General features: G+C 38.5%; 1 protein-coding gene across 1 annotated transcript in view; it reads left to right on the forward strand.

The window, feature by feature from the left end:
• Positions 1–26,671, forward strand: part of TENM3 (teneurin transmembrane protein 3) — a 2,564,262-nt gene that overhangs the window by 383,668 nt on the left and 2,153,923 nt on the right. The window contains exon 4 of the mRNA XM_058719934.1: positions 15,998–16,031. The gene's annotated coding sequence lies outside the window, so the exon portion shown is untranslated. The remainder of the gene's footprint in view (positions 1–15,997; positions 16,032–26,671) is intronic.

Here is a 26,671-nt window from a genome sequence, read left to right on the forward strand (position 1 = left end):
TTTGAATACAGTAGAGAATTCTTAGACTGGCTTTCAGGATCCTCCGATCAAATATCTGTATCCTAATTACTCCCCTTACCCAACATAGACTAATTTCTCCCTCTGCGTATTTGCATCTTTGTGATGATTCTAATATTAGATTTTATAACATCGTAGCCAGAGGTGAAATCGTAGCAGAAGTATCTCTTAGGAGCAGTTTTTAATATTCACTCATATACAAAGTTTTCCACATTTCATACCTGCCTTGTAGATTCATTTAAGGTGTACATGTTTTTATGGAGAAAAAGGGGAAAGAGAAGAAGGATGGGAGGGGAGGGGGAAAATAAAGAGAAAGATCTACCCCTGTGTCTACTGACAACGTAATTATGCAGCAAGGCCAATCAAATGAGAGGCTCTCACAAATTGTTATTTTTGGACATAGACTTTATGTCACACTCGCAGTTTTCTCCTTTGGGCCACTTTGGCATAACTAATATTAAGATGTTAAATATGAATGATTTTATACATTAATGATATCCCTTTTCTGTATTAAATTATTCTACCTGTTTTATTAATGTTAAAAGTCCATATCACATGAGGTGATATAGCTCTGAACAACTGATACTTGAAAACAACAACAACAACAACAACAACAAAAAAACCCTTTTCAGCTTGGTACTATCCAGGATTTCATGTTACATTGACCTGTTACTTTGTACATTTTGGTCTTTTCATTACAAACTACATAGGTTAGTAGCTTTTATATATTTGTATTTAGAATTAAGCCTTTGCCATTTTGTTTACATTTTTGATATTTTGAGTACTGAAGGTTAAGATTGCTTTCATTCGTCCATTGATACTTCAGTTGTCCCTTCTTAACCTTACCAATTTTGTGGTGATAAACTCTCCGTGTTCTTAATACAAAAGTTATTAAATCTTCTTTTGTGTTACAGAGGCCAGTTGATTCATCCCTTTTTTTTTAAATTTTTTTTAATGTCCATTTATTTTTGAGAGAGGGAGAGACAGAGGTTGATATATTTTTTGAGAGAGAGAGCAAGCGCACAGGAGCGGGGGTGGGGGGGGTGGTGGGTGGGCAGAGAGATAGAGCGAGAATCTGAAGGAGGCTCCAGGCTCTGAGCTGTCAACACAGAGCCCAACACAGGTCTTGAACCCACCAACGGCAACATCCCGACGTGAGCTGAAATCAGTTAAATAACCGACTGAGCTGCCCAGGTGCCCTGAGACCCTACTTCTGAAACCTAGTATTGATAGTATCCTATATGAGCCATGTGTACATACACCCTAACACGGGTGTAAGTCCATTTAAGTGGTTACAGTTCAACTCCAATATTCAGTTCCTGTTACTACTTTTTTGATAGGCTTCCTCTCCACCTCTCGCTTCTGTCTCCATCTTCTATGATCTCAGAGCCCATGGATTCATCCTGTGTGGAAGCACATCGTACCTGTCGTGTCTGCTACACTGCGAATCTCTGAAGGCCAGGGCTAAGTCTTTGATCTCTGGGCCCCAGTACCAAGAACAGTGTCCGTGCTCACCATGCATTACTGAATAAATTGCCCATACATCTTGATAGTCCTATGTTACTTAATGTGTATGTAATGAACATAGACAATTAGCATAGGCAATAGGCACTGTCAGTGTTTTATATGAAAGTAGATATTAAAATCTACTTGCCATCCAGATTTGTCCCAAGTCTACAGAGGACTTTGAGTTGATTGTGTAGACTGCTCCCTCCTTGACCCCAGAAGCTCATCTCTCTGCTCTCAGGCTGAAAACATACTAAAGTCTTTCTTCCTGCTACCAAGTCTATCCTTTAGCGTTCACACAAAGTGCAATTTTTTTCCTTTTTTAAGACACTAATTTGATTGTTACCTCTGCCTTCTAACGTTGTGTTAATTCCTCTGTGCTGTGCTACCTGGCTTCATCCCAGTACTCCTTTGAGCCTGTCGTTGACTCTTAATCAAGAAACCCAGTGTCCATTCTGTTAGTCTGAGTTTACTTCACTTGACTTCTAGTGCGCTCCTTTATAATAGTTCTTTGGTCTAGCTGAGAGATGCCGACTGAAGGATTTTTCTCTTGTTCATTAAAGGCCCTTTTCCACCACTTCATGATTTTTGACTTTATGTAAATTCTCTACCTGTCTGCGTCTATATTGCCCGTATCATAGGGATATTGATAGGGCTTATTCAATGAGACATTCCACGTACAGAACTTGACGTGTGCTTAGGACACAGTAAACGTTCTGTAGGGATAGAAACATGCTGTCAGAAGCCTGCAAAGTGCATGTGGGTGAATGCTGAAGCGAACATTTTACTGTGGGGATCATAGGGATCTTGGCTCAGCTCGGGATGCCATGGTGGCTCAGAAGGGATGCGGTTGGGCAAGTGAACAAGTCTATTTTTATAGAATTGCTGTGAATAAGTGGCATTGTATGTTAAAACTCAAAATATTTTTGAAACTGCTCTGGAAAGTATAGTTTCTAAGTGCGTCTTTTTTTTGTTGTTTTTTTTTTCTCAGCATGCCACCCTAAAAATGGAAAAAAAAAGATGTAGGAATATTTTAAGCAATTTGCTGCCAAAAATAGCCATTTTAAAGTCAATTTACGCAGTTAGGCATTTGATGTATATTTTATATTAATTTCTAGGCTTGGATATTTTGTGAAATGTTTTGATTAAACCTCATTTTTTTAATTGACTTCAATTATTTATCCATTAATCCATTCCACAAATACTGATTAAGCATGTCCTGTGTATTTGGCACTGTGTTAAATGCTGAGAATAAAATGGTAAACAAAATTCCTTCTCTCAGCTTACCATCTCTAACTTCTCAATATATGTATCGTTTGCCATAAAAAATGACATGGGACAATTCTTAAAAACCAATTAGGAAAGTACCTATGCTAAAATTCCTTTTTTTCCTTGTATAATTTTCCAAAAAGCACTGTTGTTTACACCGTTTAGATACTCCAAATAATGTCAGTAAGTTAGGAAATAAAGGGAACATTGCCTTTTTCTCTTACTTACAAATTTGGTTTTGAACAATATATTTAGACTGCCAATCTGACATTAAAATGCCTTTTATGTTCTCATCAATCTGGTAAGAATACTCTAAGATCTATATTATGTTGTGTTTAATAAAAGCCTATTCTAGGTTTGACAGGAAAATGGTTGATTTTAAGGATAAATTCTGACCATAAATGAGCTTACGTGAGTTAAGTTGCCAATCAGTTGGCAGAAATCAGAAGGAACGAATGGAATATACATAAGTGTCTATGTAAAAACAGGCTTGTAAACTTTATGATTCTATTATTCCCAAATGTTGCAGTGCAAGACCAGAGAAGTGGTTTATATGAACCTATAGCTGATCTTTCTGAGCTGCAAGTTCACTGTTTGTTTTTTTTTTTAGTTCCAGTGATGTTACTATGCCCCTAAACTATGGAGCATATGTACATTTAAAAGAAGTTTCTAAACATTGTGATAAAACCAAGCAACAAGCTGTTACTTAATATTGCATTGTTTATGAGGTTGGTGGATTGGAGGAGGAATTTTTTAAAGTATTCGTAATTTTGATGTATTTTCTCAGTTCTAGCCCAGTATGTGTTGAATACAACAAAAAACATTTTCCAAGGCTGAGGCTTCGGCTTTCCAAACATACATCTCTCAAATCTGCTTAAGATGTTACTATGCAACCCAGCTTTCTTTTTTCATCCATTTGTATTTTCAGATGTGTTTCCCTCCTGCTCAGGTTATTAGAGTTGGCAGCTGCATGGTATAGATAGTGAGCCCCGCAGTACGTAGGTGCCTTCATGGAAATCACCTGCGGACGAGAGTTCCGCTTTTCTCACCTTATCATATCTGGAACACAGATTTGCTCTGCTCGTCATATTTTGGCATCTGTGAATCACCGTCATGTTGTCATATTCACATTTACGAAGTAGCTGATGGGAAAGGAGCCAACTACTTGAGGCACTTTCAGTGAAAAAAAAAAAAAGTCTGATTTCAGCATTATTCATTGGAAGTGCTATTTGTGAAAGCATTTACTTCAGTTTCTGAGATGCTGGCAATAACTTTAATAGGCAATGCATACTCCTGCTTTTTAGAAATGTTTCTATGTACTCAGGAGTGAAAGAACCAGTAATTACTGGAAGCTACAGGTAAAATGACAAGCTGAGGAACCCAGAAGTGAATAATTAGCCATGATTTACTTATATTTTATCAATAGTACCTGCTAATTAAATGCACAGTGAACAAGTCATGCCAATACAGGTGATTTATGATAATTCTCTGAATCATAATAGTCCCTTATAATTTTATCTCATTTTCTCATACCTGTGCATTTAAGTGAGCAAACATCACAGTTATTTTAAAACTATATTTTGTAACAAGAATTCTGGGTAGATCCTGAAAGATTATAGCAAGTTTGTTAAAATAAAAGATTTTACTTTCATTTAATATAGTACTCTGGCATAACTCTATGCAAAAATACTAAAATATTTTAAGACAGAGGATTCTGTTTTAGCTCAATTGAGGAAAGGCTTATCAACAAATTAAGTCCTCATCTTTTAATAGATAAGACTTTATGTATTCTTTAAGAGGGTCCTTTTATAATCTACCAAACGAGCACACACACTTCTATACACAAATCCCCTCTATAACTTCTAACAACATTTAAGTTCTTCCAAATCATCTCAAACCTCGTGTTGAATTTATGAATCTTCGCAAAAATTTCCACTGGTAATTTTAGACAAGGTTTGCACTAGTATCTGAATGATTTGTGGTGACAGGTGGCAGCACTAAGGCAAATATCCCAGAAACGCCATCAATTTACAAGGGAGTGTGGAGCTATTTCCTTAAGTCAGCATTTAGACAAATTGCATTTTATGAATACGGACTCTGGTAGTATAGTTTGGAGAAGAAATCTCAAAGGGCTGTATGTAGTCCAACAGTTGTGTAAATTCCGCATGTTGAAATTTTACCTAGTTTCATAATGAACAATAGCTTTTAACTGTGTGAAATCGACATTTTATACAAAGTCATTGCCAAATATAGTTGGCCACAGACCACCCCCAGAGTTAACACAGTCCCGCACAGAACACATTTTGTTTGGGAAGTCTACCTTGAGTGAGGAAACTCATTATAATAGTTCAGAAATATTCAAGTGACTTTCAAAACAGAGGAACAACGAGCTAGATCTTTGTCTTGAAGTGACTAGCTAATTTATTTCCAGCCCAGTTCTTCAAAAATGAATCATCATAGGGGCACCTGGGTGGCTCAGTCAGTTAAGCGACTGACTTCAGCTTAGGTCATGATCTCACGGTTTCGTGAGTTGAGCCCCGTATCAGGCTCTGTGCAGACAGCTCAGAGCCTGGATCCTCCTTTGGATTCTGTGTCTCCCTCTCTCCCCGCCCCTCCTCCACTCATACTCTGTGTGCAAGAGTGTGTGTGTGTGTGTGTGTGTGTGTGTGTGTGTGTGTCTCAAAAATATATAAATGTTAAAAAAATGAATCATCATAATAATCTCTTAGTAATGGAGACCTACCCCCAACCTGTATTAGTCAGAGGAATTCCAGTCTTTTTCAGGGATTGCGCTCCCATATTTTCACAAGGGAAGTGCCTGTGTTTCCAGTCTTGTAGAAGGAAGTAGCAGATGTGCATCCATGATTTATAGGGACATGTGAACTGTTTTGCAGAAATACACCCACATTCGATGATAAGATCTTAAGAAAGAAGGCAAAGATTGATGTCCCTAATATAAAGAGTTTCTACAAATGAGTATGAAACAGACCAAGAGTCAGAAAACACACAAACAAAAAAACCCAAATACCATGTATAGGCAATTTCTGGAAAAAGGAAATACAAATTATCTATATGAAAAGTTTGCTTTCAATAGTGAACATGAGATGCAAATTAAAACAATAGTGAGAGGGCATTTTTTTTTTAGCCCATCAGGTAGTCAGAATTAAAGGAACGTTCACATCTAGAGCTGGTGAAAATTTAGGGAAGTGGACACATTTCACTAGTGGGATCATAGGTTATTTTTGTTAAATATCTGCCGATAGCAATTAAAATGATGTCTATATGTTCCTTGACCTAGCACATTTAGCTCTACAGGAAAAATACGTAAATTTACAAATTTAAAAGGTCTTTTGTAACTGACTCTTGCAACCTTTATAATCTCTTACCACCTGTCCACCTCGAAACACATCATGTACAGATCTGTCTCCTAACTTTTGTGCTATTAGGTCAAGTGTCACAGCTACATTACTCATAATGGAGCTTAAAACTGGAATCAGCACTACCTTCAGTGGGCTTGGATCTCTGAACTTGCTGCCATTGCTACTGGGCAAGTTGAAGATGCCACCAACCCACCTCGTGACAGTCCCACAAGGCTTTCTGTTCCCAGTAGCCTCATGCTGTGCCTAAGTGTAGGTCTCTGTGGTCTTGGGAAGTGAGGCAAGTCTCCCTGAACCCCTTCCCAAACCTTGACGCTAGAGCTTTTTTGGAAACTCATTTGATTCACACACAAATAGCACCTCCTCCCCAAATGCTTATAGGATGAGAGAGGCAGATAAGAAAAGTTCTAATACAAGCTTCCACTACTGATCTTTTTGTCCTTAGAGTAGAGAGGAGCCCAGACTGCTCCTACCCTCATAATAACTTTGTTTTCAGGAACACTACCCTTTTCTTCCATCTGCCTTTGATGAACAGCGGCCCAGACATTGGACATGTTTGTAATACACTACAGTTTGGTGAGGGTGGAATGCAGGTAGGAGCTCAGGGTACCATGGAGGTAACTTTACCCTTTATGCCAGTTCATGGGAGGAATTTTTCTCAGCCAACCTTACCTGCCTCTGGCCCCTTAAGTTGCAAGCCTCAAACACACCTAATTATATTGAGGGGGGGGCTGATAATCAACTTTTGTCAGTGGTCAGACCTTGTCCAAGCAAAATGTCCTGCTAAGAAATTTCAAGCTGATACAAATTTTTAGACTGAAGCTGACTTGTGACTCTCTTCTTTAGACATAGATCTAGAAGTGATTATATTTCTGTCCTTGTTTACCTAATCAAGCTCATTCATAAGAGCCACATATGCTTACTCTCTCGTGCTGGCGACATTTTCTATGGGATTCTAATCTACCATACACATCGGGTTTAATTCCTTCCTAATCGTTATCTTTGCTGGATCGTCTCAGCTTCTAAATTTGGAGTCTGCTGGGGTGAACCCTATACTCTTGTTTTCCTTTTCCGTGGTGAGATCATCCAGGTCCCAGGTATGGAAATCAATCGTTGTTTTCACAGCTAAATATAGACTTTCTGCCCTGTGATCGTTAACCCAGCGCAATTTTGCACTTACCCATTTCCCACTCCGTGCTATTATGCAGTGCGTGGAGACATTTTTGTTTGTTACAGTTGGGTGGGGGAGAGAGGGTCACCCAGTAGATGAAGGCAAGAGATGCTGTGACCATTCTGCAGTGCTTACCTGCAGAGGACAGCACCTGTAAAAACATAACCAGCCTACAGGTGAATAATGTTGGGGTTGAAAACCCTGTAGCCCATACACATTTTCTAGAACTATGTTTGCACCATTACCCTTAAACGTCAGTGTGTTCCTCACCCTTGATTTAGCTAAAATAAAAATCTTTATCTACTTTCCCAATTATGGTTTTCCTCTTTTAGTCTCTTCTTCATAAAAGGCAGCATAATTTATTTTGCTGCCTGAAACCTAGGAATGGTATTTAATTACTGTGTTTTCCTTCAATCTCCCTTCCATTCCATCAGCAAATCCTTTGAGCTCTACCTGTAAGCTTGACTGTAGCATCCTCCATTTCTGGCCATGGTAGCCACCATGCCCAACCCTTCATCCTCTCTCGTTTGGTCTACTTGAATAGCATTTTAACTGCTCTCCTGGCTTCTTCTCTGGACCCATGCTATCAATTCACCAAACAGCTGAAGAATTATTTTAAAAACACAATGGATCATGTAATTCTTTTTCCCAAACCTCAGTGCTCCCACTTTGTACTTTGGAAGTGGCCCTTAGGTCCAAACTCATTTCTTATACCTTACACCTGCCCATTTCTTAGACCTCATCCACCAGCCTCCTCACTAGGAAAGGTTTTTTTCTTCTCAGGGTGCAATATTTTAATCTTCCTTTAGGCTGTCCTTCTTTGTGTTTCCATTTTCTTAGTACTTATGCTGCTGGACCCTCCCAGACTGGTGGCTGCGTATCATTTCATTCCTTTCTTAGATCAAGTACCCTGTCTTCCATGTCTCTGCAAAATAAAACGGCGTCTCTCACACACTGGCACTGTATGTCACCCTGTTTTCTTGTGCAGTACTTAAGACTGCTTTGTTCTTTTTTGGGAGCTTTTTAGATTTAGATGTAACTGACATATAACATATTAGCTTTTAGTTTACAATATAATGACGAGATAATTGTATGTATTGCAAAATGATTACCCCAATGAGGCTGTTTAGCATCCATCACCATACATAGGGACAGATTATTTTTCTTGAGATGAAAACTTGTAAAATCTATTCTTAGCAAATTTAAAATATATAACGCAGTATTAACTATAGTTACCATGTTGTATATTACATCCCATGGCTTACTTTACAGCCCCGAGTGTACAAGCTCTTTAACTCCTTCACCTATTTTTCCATCTACCCCCTTCCGCCTTCTGGCGACCACCAAACCATTCTCTGTACCCATGAGCTCAGTTATTGTCTGTTTTTTGGTTTTGTCTTTCTGATTCCACCTATAAGTGAGATCTTATAGTATCTGTTTTTCTGTTTGACTCCACTTAGTGTTTTGTGTTGAAGGTCAATCCATGTTACCACAAATGGCAAGAGTTGATTTGTAATGGATGGATACTATTCCATGGTAGTTAATATACATTTTATCCATTCATCCATCAGTGGGCACTTGGCTTGCTTCCATATTTTGGCTGTTGTAAATCAGCAGTGAACATGGTGCAGATAGCTTTTCAAGTTAGCGTTGACATTTTTCTTTGGATAAATACCCAAAAGTGGAACTCCTGGATCATATGGTAGTTGTAGTTTTAATTTTTTGAGGAACTGCTGTGGTGTTTTTCACAGCATCTGTACCAATTTACATTCCCACCAGCAGTGCACAAGGGTTCCCTTTTTTCCACATCTTTGCCAATGATGGTTACTTTTGGTCTTTTGGTAATAATCCATTTTAATTTGTGGGAGGTGATAATACCTCATTGTGGTTTGGATTTATATTTTTTTCTGATGATTAGCGCTGTTGAGTACCTTTTGATGTACCTGTTGGTTTCTATATGTCTTCTATAAAAAAATGCTCATTCAGATTTCTGTCCATGTGTTACTCAGGGTTTTTTGTTTTTTTTTTTGCTATCAAGTTTATGGTTTTACAACTAAATATGTATACATATATATGTAAGATATTAACCCATTGTCAGATTGTGATTTTCAATTATTGGCTTCCATTTGGTAGGTTGTTGTTTCATTTTGTTGATGGCTTCCTTTGCAGAAGTTTGATATAGTCCCACATGGGTGTTTTTTGCTTTTGTTGTTCAATCCAAAAAGTCAACTTTTAAGATCAATGTCAGAGAGCTTACCACCTGTGTTTCCTTGTAGGAGTTTAATAGTTTCAGGTGTTAAATTCACGACTTCAGTCCATTTTGAGTTGAATTTTGTGTGTGGAATAAGACAGTGGTCCAGTTTCATTCTTTTGCATGTGGCTGTCCAGTTTTCCCACCACTGGTTATTGAAGAGACTCTTCCTCAGTGTATATTCTTGACTCTTTGCTATAAATTGACCATATGTGTGGGTTTATTTCTGGGCTCTCCATTCTGTTTCATTGATTGTGTGTGTGTGTGTGTGTGTGTGTGTGTGTGCGCGCGCGCGCGCGCACATGGGTGTGTGTGCTTATGCCAATACCATACTGCTCTATTTTTCATAGCTTTGTAATATAGTTTGAAGTCAGGGAGCATGATACTTTTAGCTTTGTTCTTTTTCTTCAAAATCATGTTGGCTATTCTGTGTTTTTAATGGTGGCTTCTTGGGACACTCAAAGTTTTGATGATGGCACCTTCCTGTGTTTCATTTAAGTTGTTACTCAAAAAATAGTGGTTACATTCATAGTGATCTTTTAGCAATACCGATAATTAGAGATGACACATTAGCTGTTAATAAGACTAATACAGCTTAGCAGAGAAGCAAGAGATCCTAATTCTAAAATTAAAAAGATTGCCAAATGGTATGGTGGTTCCACATGAGATGATACACCATGGGCAGTTCTTTCCAGAATTTGCTTTTCTGACAAAAAATGATTCCCCACCCCCTACCTTGTAATGGTCTTTTAGAAATAATCCAATATTAACTTATACTGTGTTTATTCCTGTTTACATTCCAACTAGATTACAAGTAGTTTTCAGGTGAAGATTCTTGTTTATCTTTGCATCATTTATGGTACAGTATCAGCCAAAATAAAAGGCTGAGGTTTTTCTGTAAGACCAATGTAGTTCAGATTTTCTGCAGAGTATTCACAATGAGCTTTCGCTACTTACATTGTTTCTTACTGTCTGATTGTGTTCTGGACGTAGGATAATTGAGGCGTTATGTCATTTCATATTTAGCAAAGCTCGATCTTATATCACTTGGTAATTATTCTAAAGAGTAGAAAAATAGATTGACTCAACACATTATGAAAGCTAACATCTATTGATCACTAATTACGTGTTCAAGCTATATTCTAAATGCTTTATTATATACGAACTCACTTAATCCTCAAAATGTTCCCATGAGATGCTGATTATTATTTTCCTCCTTTTGCATTTAAGGACATAATGCCACAGAGAGTTAAGTAACTTGCTCAAGTTCAAACTGCAATAAGTATTGAGGTCCCCTTTGAACTCAGGCAGTGTGAAGCCAAAGGCAACATCCTTAATCTCTGTCCATTCACTCTGGATAAATACTATGTAAATTGACTGTTTAAAAGGCTTTGTACCTTTAAAGTAATAAAATTCTTTCTGTCTAAATGCAACTTTTTAAAATTCTACAAGTGGATTTTTTGCTGTATACGCTGCACAATTAAACCTGTCTCAACCCTTCACTGACTTCAATGATAAATATTTTTCTTTATTGTATGCATGACCAATTCTTGTTTTTTAATCCTCTTTGAAAATTCAAGACTTTAGATGAAAACACTAACACAGCTCTCCATAGTAGAGTGGGGAAGGGTGAAAACCAGGAAAATAAATTGTTCTCACAATATATCTTGGCAGCATAATGGTCCATTTCTAGCAAACAGCAAAATAGACGAGACATGACATGCTCTTATTTTAGATAATCTTTTAAGTTTGGTGATGATTAACAATCCAAATAAATCAACATGAACAAAGTTTAAGAATAGAAAGGTAACAAAAAACCCTTTAGTTGTCCTATCTAAAATAATACATTTGTTATTTATAACCACAAAGAACCATACTAATTTTTACAAAAGGCTTAAGATGCAACCTATTCGGTAGCAACAGATTCACATAACAACCATGAAATGCACAAATGAGAATCTACATGAAAAGAATATGAGAAGCCAGCCTGAAATAAAAAATTTAGAGTAAATGTCTTGCTAGGTAGCTGGTTTAACGTTAAGAGCCATCTGGTCTCTTTTCATGTACCATATCCACTGTTTCCACCAACAAAGATATGGACATGGTTTTTGATTTCCTAATTAAATGGAATCAATGTAGAATGGTGGGGCAGAGCTGCACACACACACACACACACACACACACACACACACGTGCATGTATATATGTGTGTATTTATGCAGTATATGGTTATATATATAGATATATACATATATAAGGTTATATATACACATACACACATGCATAATATTTTTGTCACAGTAGTTGCTGGTCAATAATTAGTATTCAAAAGTATATGCACCAAGACAACTAAAATGTTCACTGGAGAGATTTTTTTTTTTATATACTAAATCTTAATTTTACATTATTTCAGCTAATCAAATTAGATACCATCATTGCATCATAGATGAAGAAACTGTGGTAATTAGGCATGAGTTTACAAAGCCAAAGAGCTAATTCTATAATGGGAATGAAATTTGCTGTCAAGGAAGTTAAAATAAAATCCTTCTTGGACCACACAGCAGCTGTATGACCTTGAGTTTTCAAATATCTTAGTTTTTATTTCCTTAGTTATAAAATTAGAGTAATGTGTATCTAGGGGCTGAGATGCCTGCTGAATTTTTTGCTAAGCTTCAAAAGTCTGAAACTTTAACAATCTGAAACTCATTGTCATCTTCTTTCATTCTTTTTTTCTAAATAATCAGTAATTTGGTTATTGGTGCTTTAGTCACTCAAGCTAAACACGAGTCACCCTTTGTTCTCAGATGGTCAGAACTGTCTATGAATTCTCTCTCTTAAACACCTGGGAAATCTCCTTTCTTTTCTCCCCTATTGACTTTGTCCCAGTTGAGCCTGTCACCACTTCAATTTTAAATTACTGCCACAGTCTCTTCACAGATGTGTTTCATCCCACTGTAAGCATCGTTCATATCGCTAGCCTGATTATCAAAACCAAAAATATGTTCTATACATTCCTTTTTAAAATCCTTTATATCCTTCAATTTAAAAAGTAGACTTATCTTAACACTGCCTAAAGATCTGGGCCCTTCAGCACTATTTCTGGTCTTCTTCCGAAGGCTCCCTCTAATTAGGCCAAAGTGATCTACTTAGTAATACTCTAGGCTGTCAGGTTTCCCGTGTCTCTGGCCTTTATCTATCGGTTTGCCACTGTCTGATTAAATCCCGTTCAGACTTGAAGATTCACACTTTCACTTCAACCTCCAAAGAAGGGAAAATAAATGACCTTGCTAACCCAGTGTTTCAAGAACATCTCTCTCCCCCGTCTCCCTCATGCGCGTGCACACACACACACACACACACACACACACACACACTCAACCAGAGTACTAAACATAGAAAAAGAAAGGTGGCCTATTTGAAGGACCCAGATTCTTATGTAGTCATTTCTTTATTTACCCATCTCTTTGGAAAGTTGAAAGCTGATTATCTGAAGGGAATCCTACTGTTCTTCCACTAAAACTGTGCTTGGACTTCACGCTGAAATCTTCTCAAAGAGGATGTTTTGTGGATCTGGTTACGAAGAGGGTGGGGAGGTCTTGGAAGCACTGAAAGTTCATTTCTTTTACTCTCCTCCTCTCCAGTCCGTAATCAGTACGCTGGAGTGAAGGAGTCCATGTCAGCTGTGGCAGTCCTTGGTTGGAAATGAGCCGACGAGTGTTGAATATGTTGGTGGCAGAGAGGAGCTCATCAAGAGACTAAAAAGTGGCAGTTCCTGGCTTGCCTAGAAATTAGCCCAGATAGCGTTTAATTGGTGTCTGTAATTGGGCTGTGTGCCAGCTGTTGATAACCTTGGATGTTCATTGGATACTGTGTTGATTTTTAGATGTTTAAAGATTTTCTCTATAGTTTAGTAGAGTAAAACAATAGTGAGGCTATTTCACATTTTACTTGGTGTAACATGTTATATGAGTCACCCTCAGCTTTGAAAGCTCATCAACTGTTTGCATTTTGTCCCCTCGGTTAAACGTGAGGAGCCTTAACCTTGCTACCCTCTGTATAAATGCTGACTTTTCCTCCATGGGGGGTTGACCATATGCCCAAGGGTGTTCAGACCCGTCCTGGATCACATGTTCTGTACTGGCATCTAGTCAGCTTAGTGCCTTCTTTCAGTTCAAAACTCTCCGGTTAGATGATAAATGTTATGTTTCTCCATAGGGGAACTAAGCAGAGCTCAACACTTCTCTCTACAGTATTTAAAAAGGGAACACTGAGCAAACCACAATCACTAGATTGTAAAAGAGACCCAGTTTAGGATTTGTGGGAAGACTTTGAAGAAGGAGTGTTTGAGATCTATAAGTTAGGTCAAGAGTTACATGGAAGGCTTCATCTGCTTTCGCATTTGCCAAGGTCCTGACCCTGAGACCAAAAAGAGAGAAGCTAATTTGTGGAGTGGGGTGGGGGTGGGGGTGTATGCAAAGGGCCATTGCCCTTTAGTATTAGGATACAGGAGTCTGTTGTGAGAGATTAGACCCAGGGGTTCAGCAGGATTCAGAACAAATCTTGGAAGCCATGTCAAGGGTTTTCAAATTTGCTCTGTGAGTACTAACAACAAAACATATTGCAATATTTAAGAAGGACTGAATTTTGATTATATCTGCTTTTATTATTTTTTTTGGAAGAATACCATGATACATATATAGATAATTGATTAGGGTTAGGGTAACTTGCATGAACAGCAGCAGAATGGTGGAGACCCTCTGGCTCACTAAAATGATAGCATCGTGCGGGATTGTGTAAACTGAGCTATGGTGGTGGTTAGTGGGAGAGGCAAACTGTTTATTTTTAAGAATTCACGGAACTCAACTTGGTAATATTTTTTTGTCCTGAATGCGTTTATTTTTATCAAAGCAAAGAGGTATCTGGAAATCATGTCTGTGGACAAGTAAATATTTCTGTTAATTGTTTCATTTACTCTGAATCCGATTTTCCCTTAATCACCGGGAGGGCTCCTTCAGAGTGGGGATTTGGCCCCATGCTGGCATCGGGCTCCCACAGCAGCACAAGGAAGCATGGAGCCCACAGTGCACAGCCCTCACAGGGCAGCAGCCTACCTTGGGGAGCCAGCAGCATTACCAGGCTGGACTCTATCCATCTCTGAGCAACCCTGAGAAACCCTCCCCGTTTCTGAATCTGATCACAGAATCAGTCTTGGACTACAGTCAGAAGTGGTTTTGCTGTTCAGACAATTTAACACTCAAGTGAACTCAGATGAATTTACAACAAGAGCTACCTCTGTTTACAAATGAGTCTCTAAATGTTTATCAGTTTTTCAAGCCTTTACATTTTCCTGGTTGTAAGAAAAACTCGTTGAAGTAAAATACAAAGAACACAGTTCAGTTTGACCACATTTGTTTTGATTTCCAGACTGTTTTCAACCATTTTCAAGGAAATTACCAGCCACCTGGGATGGGGCTGCGGTTTTTTGGTTATCAGTCTTTGTTTCTTGGTTGTTTTAAATAAAACTCAGTTAATTTTTTTTTCTTTTTTTTTTTCCTGTAATTTGAGGTATCTGCATGTCTGCCTTTGTGACATATACACACAGTTGGTGGAGGGGGTGGTGGTGATAACACGTGTATAGTATTATATAATGAAACAAGCCAAACTCCCAGGAAAAGTTTTCCCATCTTTTAGATTTTCGCTTCTGAAAAAACAAGTTTGAATCCTGTGGGAACGAAATAACCATCAAGAGTTTCTTCCACTACTAGCATATCCCTCCTTTGCCTCTGATTAGGATAACATATTATATTGATTCCAGCCAGTTTGTTTCTTTTCTGCATATTACATGAACCATGACTATATTTTACCTCCATGATATTTATGAGGGTATCATAAATAAAAAATCTCTTAGACTTGAATGTAGTTCAGTGAGAAGTACATAAGAGACTCAAATAACTAATGTAACACTTGAAGGTTTGATAAAAAATAAAATACCACCAGGTAGAAGTTATTTTGAATTTAGTGGAGATGAAATCCTCAATGACACCTAGACCTTAAAACTTCTGTACAGACATTAATTCACATGCTTCTCATTATAGTCGGGAGGGGAAGATGCTGGGATCTACACCCATGACCTGGATAATGTGCCCTGTAATTTCTGCTTTTTGCTCTCAGACATGAAACTCATTAGCTTTTGTGATTTCAGCGAACATGCATTTAACAGAGAAGCATTTAATTATTACGACCAAGGAGATGATTTTAATTTGTACTAAAAAAAAGAAAAAAAAAACTTAATGAATTATCAAGAAAAGTTTTTAAAGTTGCTCTGTAATTGTGCTGACTATAACAGTGTATCATCCTTCATATTATTTACTGGATACCAATAAATGGTATGTTTTATTTTAACAGGTAATTTGCTGCCAGAAGTGTTTTCTTCCAAAAGGTAAGTGCCTTTTAAGAAATATTATATAAAATTATCATGGTTTCCTATTTATAGCTTTGAAGGGCCTATTAATTTTAAAGCCCCGTGGCTGACAGCTGTGATGTTCAAAGGCAAGGATATATAGTATTAATTATCTTAAGCTCCGGATTATTGTTCATGATGCAGACTTTACGAAGAAAAGACCAACTGGCGCATTTTTCTATTTTGTAAGAATAATTAATTAACCTGGTGATTTTATTTTATTTTATTTTTTTTTTTTTAAATTTTTTTTTTTTTCAACGTTTTTTATTTATTTTTGGACAGAGAGAGACACAGCATGAACGGGGGAGGGGCAGAGAGAGAGAGGGAGACACAGAATCGGAAACAGGCTCCAGGCTCCGAGCCGTCAGCCCAGAGCCCGACGCGGGGCTCGAACTCACGGACCGCGAGATCGTGACCTGGCTGAAGTCGGACGCTTAACCGACTGCGCCACCCAGGCGCCCCAACCTGGTGATTTTAAAAGAAATACTCGTTGAAGTAAAATACAAAGAATACAGTTCAGTTTGACCACATTTGTTTGAGTTCCAGACTGTTTTCAACCATTTTCAAGGAAATTACCAGCCACCAGGGATGGGGCTGCGGTTTTTTTGGTTATCAGTCTCTGTTACTTGGTTGGTTTAAATCCGAGAATAGCTTCGTCATTTTGAAGTTTAAAAATGTTTAACTGACAAAATGTTGCAAGGTAGGATAAAAAACTTTTTGCTGTAAAAACATATTTGCCAATGATACGATATGTAGTCTTTACTTGAATACATACACATTTCAAAGTCTAGTGATTTATTAGGTTTAACCTGGAGTTAAGTGTTACTGCTGACTCTACCTCACATTTAGATTTTGAAGAACCCATTTAGTAATAAACTAAATACTTAAGTATAGTACATCTGTATTACGTAGTAGGAAATGACTATTGAACGGGTTTGTTTCTTAACTCGCCTTTCTCCAAGTATTCAGTCAGGCACTTAAAACATAATGGATTTATTATTTACTGTGTACCTGGCATCGGGTCTGCATTGGTGTAAAAAGTCATGGTCTAGTTCTTCAGAAGATGCCCTCCAACAGGTCCCATAGCCGTCATCGATCTTGATTACTCGTCTTGGCTCTAGGTCTCACTTAGTGATATTTGTTGGTGTATAACCATCACTTTTTTCTTTTCATACCTGCGTACTTGCTTTCGAGAGAAACAAATTGCCCTCGAGGCATTTGAACTCTGCCGTGGATTATAGTAACAGAGTGGCTCTGTGTGTAATTCTGTTGTTAAGATGAGTAAATTCACAAATGATAACGGTTTTCTTTGCCTAATAGTTGCCTCAATTTCTACGATCAGATGATAAAATTAGTCTGGTATACAACATGCTAACCATCGTGTCATTTTGTTGAGTTAACAAAGACATGCATTTTGAAGAGACAAAAAATACTATTACTTTTAAAAGCTTTGGAATATTACGGCAGGAGCGCCGTAAGAAGTGATCACGAAGTATTTTCAGTAATCCACAATTCTTCCATGCCACTGGGGACATTAGCTATCATAAAATTACAACAAAGTTCTGTGTGTAAGTTTAATCTTCCATGTATATCTAAGTTATACAGCTGTCACAGTCCGTGTTCAGACTACATTACTACTCTGGATCACTTCTGTGCAAAATATTCAGATATTTCCCAGCTTTTCCCTTCTCTCCATACAAAGGCTCTGGTGAAAAGAACACAGATTTGGGGTCAATTAAAATTCACTTTTATAAACCTCACTTCAGCTCTCACTAGCTATGTGATCTCTTAGGCAAGCTCCTTAACCTCTCTGGGACATTTCCATCATGTTTCAAACTGTATATAAAAATACCTATGTTGGGGGGGCACCTGGGTGGCTCAGTCGGTTGAGTGCCCAACTTCAGCTCAGGTCACGATCTCGCAGTCCATGAGTTCGAGCCCTGCATCAGGCTCTGGGCTGATGGCTCAGAGCCTGGAGCCTGTTTCCGATTCTGTGTCTCCCTCTCTCTGACCCTCCCCTGTTCATGCTCTGTCTCTCTCTGTCTCAAAAATAAATAAACGTCAAAAAAAAAAAATTAAAAAAAATACCTATGTTGGGGGCACCTGGGTGGTTCAGTTGGTTAAGCTTCTGACTCTTGATTTCTGCTCAGGTCATGATCTCATAGTTCTTGAGATCAAGGCCTGTGTCTAACTCTGCACCAACAGCATGATATTGGTATTCATTCTCTCTCTCCCTCCCTCCCTCCCTCCCTCCCTCCCTCTCTCTCTCTCTCTCTCTCTCTCTCTCTCTCTCTCTCTCACTCTCTCACTTTCTCACTCACTCTTTCTCACTCTCTCTCCTCCTTCCCTCTCTCTCTCTCTCTCCCACTGTCTCTCTCTCTCTCCGTCTCTCTCTCTCTCTCTCCCTCCCACTGTCTCTCTCTCTCTCTCTCTCTCCCACTGTCTCTCTCTCTCCCACTGTCTCTCTCTCCGTCCTTTCCCTGATTGCACACGCTCACTCGCTTGCTTGCTCTCTCTTCCTTTCTCAAAATAAATAAACTTAAAAAATAAAAATACCCATGTTGCAAGACTGATGTAAAGATTCTGAAAGTGTTTAGTTACCGGCTTTCTTCTAAGAGTAAATCTCTTACTAGGTACACACAGCCTCAGACAAACTCCTTATTGTTCTCTCTGATACAACAATGATGTTATGGTGTGCTTGGTCCTTTTTCTTTCGTGACTGTAAACTTTCCCTTGGGTGCACTTACCTGGTAAGATATTGACATTTTGGAAATGAAGGCATAGTATCTTGTTTAGCTCTGGGTAGAGGTGGTCGCTCTGTGGTATCCATGCACCCACCCGGGGATTTCCCTGTGGGTGCAGGTAACACAACTCTGATTTCAGTGGCTCCTAATACATCTTAAATACTCCCTTCTTGTCTTTCCTTCAGTGTCCCTACTTAGACTGTTTGCTCTCCAGGCACTTCCTCTTCTTTATCTACTGAAGCTTGGAACTGGAGCCCTATTCTTTTATTCTTTATTTAGGAAAAATCGCTTTTTTGCAGTGCTTTCTCTTAAAACACTGTTGGGGTAATTGGATAGTGAAATAGCTGAAAATGGTCCAATAGCCTTCCTGGGTAATACTTACATTTTAATGAATTTCTGTAATGGCTTTAACGTAAGTGTAAGGGGATATGATCTCTGTGGCATGAGGAATAATTTGAGGCCGATAGTCTTGCCCAGGCAGCCCTATAAAATAAAAGAAAAAAAGAGTGGGGTTGCTTCCTCTCCACACTTACTATAAATCTTACACATGTATACAGGACTTCTCATTCATATTCTTTTTTTTTTTTTTTTTAATTTTTTTTTTTCAACGTTTTTTTTTTTTTTATTTATTTTTGGGACAGAGAGAGACAGAGCATGAACGGGGGAGGGGCAGAGAGAGAGGGAGACACAGAATCGGAAACAGGCTCCAGGCTCCGAGCCATCAGCCCAGAGCCTGACGCGGGGCTCGAACTCACGGACCGCGAGATCGTGACCTGGCTGAAGTCGGACGCTTAACCGACTGCGCCACCCAGGCGCCCCTCATTCATATTCTTTTACTCTCCTTCATCTTTCTCCCTGCCTGTAAAACAACAACAACAACAAACACCTTTAAGCAGATATGACTGATATCCAGGCCTCTTCCAAAATATCTCAACCGATTTTCCTCTCTCCGTTCTAAATCTTCTCTGTGTTGATTTCTAACCTATTATATTTTATCTGTTTCTTTTAAAACTTTGAGAATAATTTACATTTGTAATCATGTTTCACTTGTCACAAATTTTCACACGCCTTGGCCAAATGATTCTGTTATGGTCGGGAGGACTTGGTACGTTTTGTATTTCTGATCAGGACTGATCAAGAAGTGATTTGGCAAAAGTCGGAAAAGCCAAGATGGGTTCACAACGGGACTTCTGATGCCCAGTCCAGTCCACACATGCAGATACTTAATCACATGAAAGGACTTTATATGCTATTTTCCTCCTATGGATTTATCCCTACATAGGAAAATAAGAGGAAAAACAAACAAAACATACCGCACATGGTGATGTGACTCAGCTCTTCAGAAAGCCAGCCTCTCACCAGGCTACTTGCCAGGATAAACTCAGTGTTGACAGGGAGCTGGAATGTTTTTAATGTTTTTATAGCAAAAAGTGAGAAAGAAAATAATTTACCGGTGATAAATGAGATACCCATTTTTAAATACCGTTTGCTTGAATAATGGAATGTATTTATGACATCACTAAATTTCTTGACAATATAGTGAAAGGCACTGCATGCTTAATTTCGCTGGGCCCGGCTAACTAATCTGGTAAAGAAAAACAAAGGCCATGGATTCCCTTGAGAAAATTTTAATTGACCTTTAAAGGTCGTTCCAAGTGCTTTAATAATACAGCATTCAGAATATTTTGTATTTGTTGATTTTATCTCAAAGTTATACATTGGTTTTATTTTTCACTCAATCAAAAGAGCGTATGAGGTCCGTGTGCTTCGAGAAAATACCTTGCTTCTTTTCCATCCTTGCTTGTACATGAGTGTGAAGGTCCAATGACTTGCTTTACCCTTCTTGATCAAGGCCTACTAATCATGTCTATCATAAAACAGTTTTTCTCCAGTCAGTCAAAAGGATGTTTTGCCCTTAAAAAAAAAAAAAAAAAAGTTTGTTTCTGTTGTTTTAAATGGCAGATGTCTATTTTGACAAATGTGTAGACTTTAAACAATCTTGAGACTAGGATCATTCTCAAGTTAGACGTCTATGCAGTGAGTTTATCTGGGATTCTAGGTTAACAGTTGGATGGGAGTGTCTCTTACGAGGATTTTAACTGTATAGGAAGCACTCACATCACAAATCAACCTTTCTGGGGTGCCTGGGTGGCTCAGTCAGTTAAACGACCGACTTCGGCTCAGGTCATGATCTTGCTGTTCGTGCGTTCGAGCCTGTCATCAGGCTCTGTGCTGACAGCTCAGAGTGTGGAGCCTGCTTTGGATTCTGTGTGTGTGTGTGTCTCTGTCCCTCCCCCCACTTGTGTTCTGTCTGTCTCTCAAGAGTAAAAAAATATTTAAAAAAACGTGAAAATATCTTAATAAATAAATAAAATTAACCTTTCTGAATAAATTTCTGTCATCATGCAATTTTTCCCAGAAGACTGAAAAATACAGATTTTTCTCTTGACATCTAGAGTGCCCTCTTGCACACATTCTTTAAACCCCACATCATATACTGTAGGTTTCCTCTCAGTATTTAAAGGTACATCTCCCTTTTATTTCTTGATCATTACTTCCAGTCGGTTTCAATAATCGTGAAAGTGTCTGAAAAAAACGTTGCATGAAGTCCTCCTGAGCCATAGTACTTTCCTTTCATTTCTGAATCAACTCTGTGCTTCTTTGTACCTTCCAACTTTTGACAAGTTTTCACTGGCACTTTGGTCATTAGCATATTTATGAGGCCTAAGTTACATCAGTGTTCCAGGTAAATATTTAAAGCACACACACACACACACACAAAAGATGTTTTTCTTTCCAATGCGTTTCTTTCTATGTAGAATAAAATTCCATATTTATTCCTTTTCCTACATACTGTCATTGCCTTTGTACATTCACCTTGAAGTAAATACAAGCTTTTCTCCCTCAACTCCGGAGAATGATTCAGGGGAGCTCGTAAGCCACCTTTCTGTCTTCAGAATTCCCAAGGATTAATTTTCTTCATTTAAACAAACAGAACCAGTATAAAACCTTCATATTGAGAATAAGTATCCATGTTAAAAATCGAATTACAGAATAAAGTGGACCTGGGGATAGTTTTCTTAACACACTAAGATTTGCATTGTAGAAGCAATACTGACTGTATCTACTGAGTTACTGCGGATGTGAAGAAGAAAAAAGTGACCGTAATGTGGTTGCACCACCCCTTGACATAACTACCACTGACATTCTAGTGTGTTCTACTAGACTTTCTTAGGCGTTTATCTATACATAAAACATTGCACCTGTGACAGTAGAGCCCTAACCCCCTTTTTAAGCCATATGCTTGGCCGTCCTGCTGTCTGTGTCCCCAGAGGCACAAGGGCCTCCTTTGCTTTCGGGCGTCTTTTGGTTCAGGGTGAGAGAAAGCCTGGAAGAAGAAGAGAAGGGGAGCGGACGGTGAGATCGGGTTTTTGTTTCCCTGGCTCCCTCCTTTTGTGGTTGCCTCAAGCAACCTTGGCCACAGCCCTTAGTGCCTGACAATGCATGCTTCCAAGCCCCTTCTGCTAGCTTCTAGGAATGGCTCTTTCACTGGTCTCCTCCATGCTAGGGTGGGGGAGACATCCCCACTGGAACCCATGGGTTTTGTGACTACTCCACCTACATCGCGGCAAACGGTTCCTTTCTTGAACCATCCAAGAGTTATGCAAATTTGAGTGTGCCACCTGTTCCTAGTTGGGACATTGACTCATACTGTAGCTGATAAATGGTTTTATTGCCTGCAGGTTGTTTTGGTTTTTGGGTGTTTTATTTTTATTTATTTATTTTTTGTCTACAGTGTGTGTTGAAAGTTCTTGCATGTTGATAGGTGTCATGTTACCGTGTTCTGAAAGTGGTTTCCTGAACATGCATACCACAACTGAATATTTACCTTGCTTTCTATTCTTCATTAGCGATGGCCATGCCATAAGGAACATCTTTGTAAACCTGAACATCCGCTATCATTTCCTCAGGATATGTTCCTCTCAGTGAACCGACAGTAGTTTCCAAATGGCATTTTCTTATTTGTGCCACAGATTCATAATCCAGTCTCGTGGTCACACTTCAGCTGTCCTATCGCCAAATTACCTCAAGCAGGTCCGCAGTCACTTGTATGTCCTACTGCTTGAAAATGTGAGACACTGGATCTCCAGGCTCTAGGATTTCCTCAGGATACATACTAATCTCTGTTTATTCATAAGGTTCTCACCCCATTTTGCTTAAGTACCCACAGAAGCTCCGTTATGCCTTGAAATCAGGCCAGGCGGAGCCATAGAAGCTCCTGCCCACAGAGGGCTGTTCCATTCTGTGAAGGGCAGTCTGCTGGAAACTGCCAATGTATGTCTGTCACCCCTCACTCCTGCCTTACACCAGCTCTTCCTTTGTCAGGACATGAAGGAAAGGAATGGAGAGGAACTGAGAAATCCAATTTATTCAAGAATACTTGGGGACAAAACTATGAACATATTCACATGCTTGCTTGTTACATCAATAAACAGTGTCCGTTAGGAATTTTACGTTCATTTAAAAGTTGAATGATGGGGTGCCTGGGTTGCTCAGTCTGTTAAGCATCCAACTTTGGCTCGGGTCATGATCTCACAGTTCACTGGGTTTGAGCACCTCACGGGGCTCTGTTCTGACAGCTTGGAGCCTGCTTCGGATTCTCCCTCCCTCCCTCCCTCCCTCTCTCTGTCTCTGTCTCTCTCTCTCAAAAATAAACATTAAAAAGAAAAAAGTCAAATGATTCCCTACAATCTTTGTTTTTCACCCTCCCATAATAATTTAAGATTGACCACTGGGGCCATTGCTTTAATCACATAATGGCCAGTCTTCATGTTCCTAAGGAACTGAAGCTGTTAAAATGAAAAATATAATGAAAAAAAAATCAGGCTTCTGTTTTTCTTTTTGTTAAATGGAATGATAAATTTCATACAACCCAAATACTCAATTTGTAACTATCGTAATGACCTAGGTGATACAAAAATTGTCACCAGAATTATCAGCATGTTTCTACATCTTGGCTAAAAGCCCAGAAAGTATGGATTTACAGAATGAAAATCTGGAGTGTGTTAAAAAAACTATAAATACTATTCTCATGGAGGGAAATGTGTATTTGGAGGCAGAAACTCTTAAAAAGAAATTGTACAATTTTCATAAACATAATTTTCTTGAAGATATTTTCCTATCTTATTTAGCTCTGGTTAACCGAAATAAAATAATGATTGCTCCTGGAAAACAAAAGCAAATTAAATACCTCCCCTCATTGTGGAGGTTCAGTACTTTTTTTAAGCTTATTTATTTATTTTGAGAGAAAACAGACATGTTTTGGGGGAGGGGCAGAGACACAGGGAGACAGAGAATCTCAAGCAGCCTCCCTGCTGTGAGCACAGAGCCTGATGGAGGTGGGTCTTGAACTCACAAAATTACGAGGTCATGACCTGAGCTGAAACCAAGAGTCAGTCGGATGCTCAACTGACTGAGCCACGTAGGGGCCCCATGACTTTGAGTATTTTATGTGTGTTTTTCAGTCTTGGTTTCTCCAGAAAGTAGACCTCAGACCATTTTTTTCAAAGGTACATGAGGTTTCCATTAGATTTTTTGGAGAAAGGAGTTTTCATCCTATAATCTTAAAAGGTTAATCTATTAATGAGATCCTAATTAGCCATCTCGTAATATTGTGTGTCATGCAATTTCAAGTTGTACTTCTGTAGTTGATAAGAAATCACGTGGGGGGAGGGGAAGGAGAGAGCAAAAAGAGAGATCTGTTAAATGTGTTGATGGTAACTTAAAGCCATGTGAAGCCCCAAAAGTTGAGCTCACGGAAGTTTCACTATCCTTAGAATATACAAAGTTGTTGGCTGCATTAAGTTGTTCTCTGACAATATCACAGCCGTGTGAAATTTATGAAAATCCTCGCTGAAAAATTCAATCATAGAGTTATACTGCTGGTGACAACTTAGTTTTATCTAAACAACATCATCAGTGATAACGTATTAAGCCTGGTGTTTTGATAAATGTAAGCTTTACATTTTTATTGATGTATTTTGTGATTTTTTAAAAGTCCTGTAAGGGCTAAGTTTCTTGTTATACATAATTAAAATAACTTACATCAAAATGAGTCATTTGTAAGAGAATATGATACATGGTACAATATGTGATATATGGTACATTCTTGACAAATTTTGTGAAACACTACCACCCAGAATCAGAATGATACTTATGTCTCAACCAGGCCCTTTCCCTGTACTGGTTCTCCCATATATTCAGCTAGCCATTAAATGTGGAGGTTAAATTGTAGCCTCCTCTCCTAAAGTAGCTCAGGAATTTCTGCAGAAAATAAGGGCATTTGTTAGGGTATACCCAAAATTTCTCAATGCACCATAAATCTTGATTAGTACCTAGAAACCCAGAAGTTACTTTGCAGAGATGTAAAGAAACCGCATGAACAATTAGGCCACTTCATTGTGAATCATGAAAGGGTTGGAAAGATGATTAAATCCCTAAGCACGCTGATACCCAAGCTTATCAAAGTGTGAAGAGCTCTTGAATTCATGGCTGAAAGATCTACTTGAATATTTCTAGGTCCTTCTTGGCCTGTGGGTCCATTACAGGGAAACACTTGTAAGATTGCAATGGTTTGTAATACTATTCCCTGTTAAAAATGTTGTACGTGATTCTTGACTTGGTATTTAAACTCAGTAGTGCAGTAGCTCTAATAATTTTGCCTCCTGTCTACCAGTCAGTCTTATGTTACAGGATCTTTCCTGGCACTACTAAAAACATCCTCTCTCTAAAACATTTTTTCACTGGCTTGATAATTTTCCATTCTTTTCATGTCCAAAGGTCTTAACATGGCATTCAGTGTCCGTCCCTAGCCTGTCTTTCCAAATTTTCACTCCCTAATCGATAGCCTGACCCTCTGTTTCAAGAAGAGTTTTTTAGGGGCGCCTGGGTGGCTCAGTCTGTTGAGTGTCCGACTTCGGTCAGGTCATGATCTCACGGTCCGTGAGTTCGAGCCCTGCGTCGGGCTCTGTGCTGACAGCTCAGAGCCTGGAACCTGTTTCAGATTCTGTGTCTCCCTCTCTCTCTGCCCCTTCCCCACTCATGCTCTGTCTCTCTCTGTCTCTCAAAAATAAATGTTAAAAAAAAAAAATTAAAAAAAAAGGGTTTTTTAGTCATTGATACTAAATCATGTCTTGCTCAGCCTGTCTGGTATGCATCTTTTGGTCTGTACTCTCTAATTATATTTTCTATCTCTGAATCCCTTTTTACATAATCTACAGATTAGTAGTTTTCATTGATAGTGTTTCCTGGTATTTCAAAATACTTCCCATGTTCCTCCAATTAGATTAAAATTTGGGAGGCAGTAAGGTTTGATTTCATGTAGCATCTGGAAATGGTTTTACCCCTATTATAGCAATCCATGTTGTGCTGAATAGATTTCTTAATTTTGATTTTATATTTCTTAAAACTATGAATTGTTAAATTGCATTGCCTTGTTCATATGCCCTGTTATAATGTCTAGAATAAAACCATGGATTCCATGTGGGGGAAAATACTTTGCAGGGAAGTAAGAAGACAGAAACTCTAAATTAGCTTCATGATAATGGAATATGGATCTCGATATGCAAGTGAGTGATTTAAGAACTGTGAACTATTAAACTCTACACCTGATTTACCACATCACCCATGTTATACTAAGTATAAAATGTGCAAACAGGGAAAATACATTTTGCAAATCTATAAATACCTGTCGATTTCTGTAAAATCATTAATACAAGTAACTTTTTGAGTATAATTTATCTTCCTTCAACACACTATTATTTGTAGGTATAAATCAAGACAACTTCATTTATATTATACACAACACATACCATG

The sequence above is a fragment of the Neofelis nebulosa genome, chromosome 3 (genome assembly GCF_028018385.1).
Source record: "Neofelis nebulosa isolate mNeoNeb1 chromosome 3, mNeoNeb1.pri, whole genome shotgun sequence".
NCBI lineage: Eukaryota > Metazoa > Chordata > Mammalia > Carnivora > Felidae > Neofelis > Neofelis nebulosa.